General features: G+C 35.1%; 1 long non-coding RNA gene across 1 annotated transcript; it reads left to right on the top strand.

The window, feature by feature from the left end:
* Positions 1 to 49: 49 nt before the first annotated feature.
* LOC132164803 (uncharacterized) lies at positions 50 to 3753 on the top strand. The gene is made up of 4 exons (XR_009438417.1): positions 50 to 148; positions 1109 to 1295; positions 1433 to 1648; positions 3522 to 3753. It is a non-coding gene; the product is annotated as an uncharacterized LOC132164803 (long non-coding RNA).
* The last annotated feature ends 3611 nt before the right edge of the window (positions 3754 to 7364 follow it).

Raw genomic sequence — 7364 nt, 5'->3', positions numbered from 1 at the left:
ACTTGCATAGAAGGAATTTGGTTGCTTTAATTTGATTTTATATCCCACATTACTTGACAGTTTATTGCTTTCACAGGAAAATATAGAGATACATTAACAGGAGTGGACCAATCAGGCTGATTTAGTGTGCTGCTTGCAACATTTGCAGGTTATATATATATATATATATATATATATATTTTTTTTCCCTCTGTCTCGGTCAATTTCTCCCATAGTCCCCTACTTTCATTCAAAGTACCAAATTCGAAATCTTAAAAGCATTTATACTTGCAGTTGTGATTTGAACCTGATGAGATAGCAAGGAACTTCCACAAAATGTTTCATCTTTGCTGAAACTGGGGGGTCTTTTTTTTTTTTTTTTTGTGGTATTACTCCTGACTCATTTACAATATAGTATGAAATAGAGGCTGATGAAAACCTATGGTCTTTAGAGGTATTTGTTAATTACATGAGGATTTACACTGTATACTTGTTTGGATGTATTTATTTAAACTAGTTCAAATATTTTGATTTAGCTAGTGCTTTCAGTTGTTTACTTTCAATTTGATGATTTACCTAATTGTTTGTTTATATTGGTTGCTTTTCCTGGTACTGAAACTAAGATAATGGGGTTTGCATCTATGTACTACTCTCTCTTTCTTTCGCTCCCTTCGAGTTGATTTTGTAGCCCGGAAAGATTATGCATTTTGATCAGATTCTAAATTTTTGAGATTATGCAGATTATCCAACAATCAAGTGTGTATATATATTCATGTGATTTTCAAATTTTTTTTTAAATTTTTTTTTTTAATTTTTTTAATTTTTAAATTCACATCATTGAGGTTGATGCTTCACCAAAATTATGGAGAACATCTAAGTCGATTTCAGTTTCCATTGAGCCACAACATGTTCTTGGCTGGCAATTTGAATTAGAAAGTTGTCGTAGTGGAATTATCCTACTGTTGTGATTTCACTTTATTTAACATGTTAAGTGCATAGGCATTGTCCACGTCAAGTCTTGTTAACCTTGAACTTCTTTCAATGAAAATAAAACTTTCTTGTCAGTCGTTTGGACTATATTTGGCTTAGTGTTTATTCAATGCTTTAACATGGTTGTTTGAACCTCTAGGTGGTGGTTCAATGGGCCAAGAAAATTTCTGTAGTGGTTAGATGCACACTAGGGCATGAATTTGAATCTCACAATGGGAATCTCCATGCTTGATTAATGTAAACCACCTTGGGTAGGGCTGAGTCAGTCGGACTTGAAGGAGTGCCCACGATTCCCGCTGCCTAAACCTCTCGTGTCACTCCTCGCAGTAAGTGCTACCATGGTCATGCCTACGTAAAAAAAAAAATGGTTGTTTGAGCTTAGGTTTCCTTGATATTTTTTTTCTATTCATTATGTTGCTAATATCTTATCATCCTGATCAATACTAGCATTATGGCCATGCAGGGAAAATCAAGTAGCTGAAGAATGTTGAAGCATACCAAAACAAAAGTAGCAGCATGAAGCCAAAAATTGTTCCTGCATTACATAATCTCCCTGAAAATCTGTTGAGCTCAGTGGTGCTGCAGTGATTTAACCTCTTTGCCGGACTCACGCATCTGGTCTGCTATGCAAGCTTCTTTCACCAATTCATTTTTGAACTTGGAAGCTTTTGAATCTCAGGTTTTTCTCAATCTCTCATTCCAGTCTTTTGGGTTTAACTGTTATTCTTTATGGGTTGAATCTGGTTTTGATTTTTCTCCTTTGTGGGTTGAATTGTTGATCTGGGATTGTCATGCTTTTGGGGGTTTTGGTTTCAATCTCAGGTTTTGGTTGATATGGGAGAGTGAGCTAGTTTTCGTGGGCTTCTTTGGGTGTGTGATGGGACTTCAGTTTAGGCTAGTGGTTCGTGGGACTTCTTTGAGCTAGTGGTTCATTTTAGGCTATAGGTGGAATTAAATAGTGATTCAGAGAAATTGTGAGAGTGTGGTAACTTTCATATCTTTAAAATTTTTATAAAATTTTAAATTTGTCCTTATTTAAAAATTATTTCTTTTTAAAAAAGTGACTCGTGTTGACCCAACGTGAGTCACGACTAGACCGACTGTGGGGTCGGGTGGTGTCCTTGCTATCGGCCTTGGGTCACAATAATATAACTTTAAAAATAAGGAATTTTGTGTATTTTATACCCTTTACTTAAGATTTAACAAAAAATCCTAATGGAGGGAGGACTTTGCAAAAAATTAGAAGCTTGATACACTAAATTGAGAGTTTATGAACTTGATGAGGCATTATAAAAATGACGAAAGTTACTATTTGTTTTTTACTTATCAAAAAAAAAAAAAAAAATTGATGAAAGTTTAAAAGGGTTAAAGTGAAGTTTCCCTTAAATTTAACATTTCAAATAATCAAACTTTAACAAAAATTGTAATAAGATCATTTATATACCATAAAATTGAGCCTGCTCTGGTCTCAAAACCTCTTCAAATACATTAGAAGTGGCCTAGTACATATGCCTTTTCCTAACTTGTCTACAAGAAACATGTCAAGATGTTGATGAGAAGGTTGAACAAATAGTTTTCTAGGTGAAGGAATTCAAAGAGAACCAATCTCTCCCAGTTGAGATTTCGTGGGAGAAAGATGACTGTAGTAGAGTATGCCGCTGGTTTATCCCATGACAAAAACATAAACACCCAGAAACAAACACGTCTTAGGAAAACTTACATTTTCTTTTGCTTTTTCTTAATTTCTTTTTGGATGCAGTTTGATATATAGGATTCGTTGTTCCTATAGAACAACATTGTGTGCAACATGATCTTTGTCTCTCTTTGGTCTTGTGTCATTCTGGATGTACTTGAGTCAATATGCTAATCTACTAACTGTGGGCCTAATTCTTGGGGAGTAAATCTAAAAACTCAACTCTTATACAACTTCTGTACAACTGGATTGATGTGGAGTGCCCATAAACTATTGGATTTATGAGCATTTTTTTAATAAAGGTTGATCCAATGATTTATGATCACTCCACATTAGCCCAGATGCATAGGAGTTATGTAAGAATTGAGTTTGTGGTATTGATCAATTGCTGGGATATGTCAAATTTGGTTTAAGTAGCTCATGTGATTTGTTTCCTTGAAATCTAATGTCACTGAATGAAGAGTTAACGAGGAGACCTTGATGATCATCTTATATTAATAAGTAAAGAAACAATAGATTCTGTAATTTTGCAGAATGAATGATGGTTCTTTTTATGGAGATACAATCACTTTCATGCTGCATTCATTTTATGTTATAAATTCTGAATCACTGATTCTCAAGGGCAGATTTCTATCACAATAAAACAAATCATTTTTGCATTGAAAATCTCCTTTAATGTTTTATGTTCTATTTGAGATAGAAGTATCACAAGTCAGAATTTGTGGTAGATTGGAAGTAAAACTTCAGATGCTTGTCTTAAATTATGGTCTTAAATAATCTTCAAGGGGATCAAAATTGATTTCCGCATAATAACAATAGAAATTGTTCTTACATACATTTTTGCTATATTTGTTTGCAGGTGAGCAACAACTTCTCTTACATGGAAAATTTCTTCCTACAGTCATATGGTGATGACGGTCGTGTAATGTTCTCGTGAATTGATCACAGATGGTTCAATCTCGTCTATTGTTATGTTAGTTTCCCATGTATTCAATTGGTTTGTAATTCTGTTTAAAGTTATTCAAGGGATTGGTGCCTTGTGGAAATGCCTTCCCCTTTCAAAAAGAGAAACCCAATTGTTTTTGTTTCGAGCTTGGAGTCATTACACAATGGATTTATTAGTTCTTCATCTGTGAAATAAAGTTATTTCTTGAAAAAATTTCTTGGTTTATTTTCTGGACCCACCGAATGTGGTGTTGTGTGTGAACTGTGAAATTTGCTGAGCTTCTCCTGAATGGATATTTGGTCTTCAACCTTTTGGGCTTAGGTTTTCCTTTCCGATTTTGGAGTTCTAACCAAATTGGGTGTTCCTTTTTCTATGGTTTGGCTGAATGTAGTTCAAATGTTGGTATTCGTGGGTTGCTTTGTTTTTTTTTGGCTAAATGTTGGTTTTTGATTTTCTGGTTTTGGCTTACTCTTGTTTTGGTATTCTTTTTTTTTGGCCCTGGCTTTCTGTTTTGGCCGAGCAGGGGTTTGGTTTTGACAGTACCCCTAAGGTCCTCTTTTTGAAGAGAACATGTTTGGAATGCTTTTGATTTCTTAATGGTTGGCTGTGTGCTAGTGTCACAAAATATTTTACTTCTTTGTCAATATGTTAGAGGTAATTGACCTTAAACTAGATTGTTCTATCAAATTCAGCTTGTAATTGGACTCTTTCTTTCAAGACACTTCAGATGATGATTGCACCATCTTAAAAGCGTAAACATGGAGGGTTTTGCAGCAATGATGATAAGAAGAATGAAGAAGTTGGAGAACGAAATGTTGCAGCATTGAGAAACTCTTGGATTGTAACCTTTTTGTATGTTTCTTGAAGTTGATTTTTTGTGTTAATATGTATTGTGTGTTGAAAATTATGTTGAAAATTATGAACAATTGGAGATACTCTTGGTTAAAACTGGATACAATCCGGAGGTAGAAGAGATGGGAGGATTGACACACCGTGGTTATTGGAAAGGCAACCCAAAGCAATAGCAAAGGAGAAGACACTTTTCTGCAACACGATGTAGTGCTTTTTTGCATTCTGATACCACCGATTGATATCTATTGCACAAAAGCATTGAGTCATTGACAAATGAATGTGATTTATTTGTCCATAGAGCCTTATCAGTAAAAAAGTTTATCACTTCGCATTTAAGGAAGTGTAATTCAAGAGACTCAAAATATAATCTTTGTCCATGAGATGAAAAAGGAAAGAGGGAAAAAAATCTTTAGTCGAATCATGTTCAATTTATTTACAAAATATACAGAGAAATTCTATTGCACGACAAGATAGATACAAATTATTGAAATTAATATATAACCTATTACTAGGAAGGACAAAAATGCTATCTTTTGACAGTGAACTGAATGTTGATAGAGAACTTTTCTTCCTTCTCTTTGCCTCTCCATTTTGAACTTGGTTGGGAATCTCCTTAGTCATGATCATGGGCTTAAAGCACAATCGAATAGCTTTCTGAAGATACAAACTCCATAGACCATAGCAATGTTTTTCCCCCAAACACTACACATTTCGCCATGCTTACAGATAAGCTCTAGATTGGTCAGAAAAAATGGAAACTTCATCATTGTATCTGCAATAATGAACATGATCAGAAAACTTTAGAAAATCTAAGAAGGCATTAACAATCTAAGATAGACTGCACTGCATTCAGGTCACCAGGCCGACCTGCCATGTGAAGATCTTCCCAGTGTTCAACTTCTGAGAATTACTCATTTTGCGTTTGCTCCGATTATCGCGTTTGATTTCATTCACTTAACCCTCTCATCCACACAGTTTTTTCTACAAGCAGGTGATAGGCCTAGGCATTACTTTATTTTCCCTTCAAAAATTTTGGAGGTCACCCCCCACCCACCTACAGTCCAACCCCCACAAAACCCAAATGGCCAAAACTCAAAACATTGATCTGACAACAATACCATGACAAAGAAAGTGACGAAATTCTTACAAAGATCTTCCAATAAAAAACAAAATATACCCAAAAATTCTTACCCATTTTCGAAATCAAACAAAAAACCACCAACAAAAAAACCCATCAAGATTTCGGCCCCAACAAAACCTATACCCATTCAGCCTACCTCAAATGGTGGCCGGCGGTTTGGGAGAGAGAGAAACTGGTTCGGATCGGCACTGCTTCTGCTTCGTGGTGGCCGGCGGCGTAGCCCCTGGATGGTGTGGCCGGCGGTGGTGGCGGCTGGATGTGGGTGGGAGAAATTGAGAGAGAGAGAGAGAGAGAGAGAGGGGTGGGAGATTTGGGATTTTCATTGTCTTTCATTGTATTTTTTTTTGTTTAAAAATAGCCAGGCTGGTTAAGCAGGTTTGGTCAACCAGCCTACTTTCTTTTCATTTGAAAATGCCGACAGGGGAGAGAGAAGAGATATATATATTTTTATTTTAAAATGCTTGCCACGTGGATATTTATGACCAAAAGATGTACTTAATATTGCAACCAAGCATTTCTTATTAAAGAATAAAGGTATTATAAGAATATAATAAAAATGGCATTTTGTACAAACTTTGGTAGTTTGATGTATCATTTTAGCACATTTTAAACTTCATGGAGCTATATCAAAAACGGCCTTTAGTTTAAGGGGCCTTTTTTATTTTTTTTTATTTTTTAATTTTATTTTTCGTTCTATTTAATTAACTTCACGATTTGGACAAATAGGAAAAACTAAAATTGAAACTTCGAATTAGGGGATGAGCTGTAGAGATGTAAAGTTTGGCTGAGAATGTGATGATAGTTTGAGGGTAAAGTGTAATTTGCCTAAAATAAATAAAAAATAGAATCAAAAGGAGTATCAACATATATATTCTTACAATCTTTATAATTTTAATTTTTCTTTTTCCCAACGTAATGCAATTGATCGAGAAAAATATTGTTGATGGGAAATATCACCAACCTCATAGGGGGCTTGTTAAAGCTTATTTGCCCTTAAACTCGTAAGGGTTCCGCCTGCTCATTGAACAAGCCAAGCATCATGTCAGCTCGAAAGTCACATGGGAGTGGATCGAGTTTGACCGACGGTTTGACGGACTACCCCTTCGAGGGACAACTGACTATCACACTCTCAGGTGTTAATGACCCCCCAATGGCCCAATGTACCGACGACCCTCCAATAGACAGCCACCTGCCTAGTGGTTGTGCACATATAGTAGGAGGGCCAATATAAGGAAATATAGTTCCCGCCAACATACATGCCAATTCAAACTCATGTTATATAAGGGAAGATTGACGGGTATACTCAGAAGGAAAGGTCTCTGTGATGATCTATTACATTCCATACTAGAATCTTGATCTCCACTATCTCCCATATCCATCCTACTTCGCCTTATTCATGTCAACCTTTTAAGGAGATTGAAAACCCTAAGTTTAAGGTACGCACACTATTCAGCATTTTCTTTCATAACCTCCTACCCCTTTAGAAATCAACATACTGATTTAAATATCGAAGCCTCTCTCATAAACAACCCTTAATAAGTCATGTGTGTCTACTCTTTGTAAGATAAATACAACTTTAACCTCTACAAGATCTTTCATATCAAATTGTCTACTATATATATATATATATATATTGTATTATTTATCACATGCAAATTAGAGCTAAATATTAATTAGTTAGTCATCCACAAAGTTTATTTATTTATTTATTTATTTAAATAGAAGTTAACATTAATAACATGTGAATTTGTTTACGACATATA

This window comes from Corylus avellana, chromosome ca10, assembly GCF_901000735.1.
Source record: "Corylus avellana chromosome ca10, CavTom2PMs-1.0".
Lineage (NCBI taxonomy): Eukaryota > Viridiplantae > Streptophyta > Magnoliopsida > Fagales > Betulaceae > Corylus > Corylus avellana.
The sequence above is the reverse complement of the archived record's forward strand: the minus strand, read 5'-3'. Positions and strand labels throughout refer to the sequence as shown.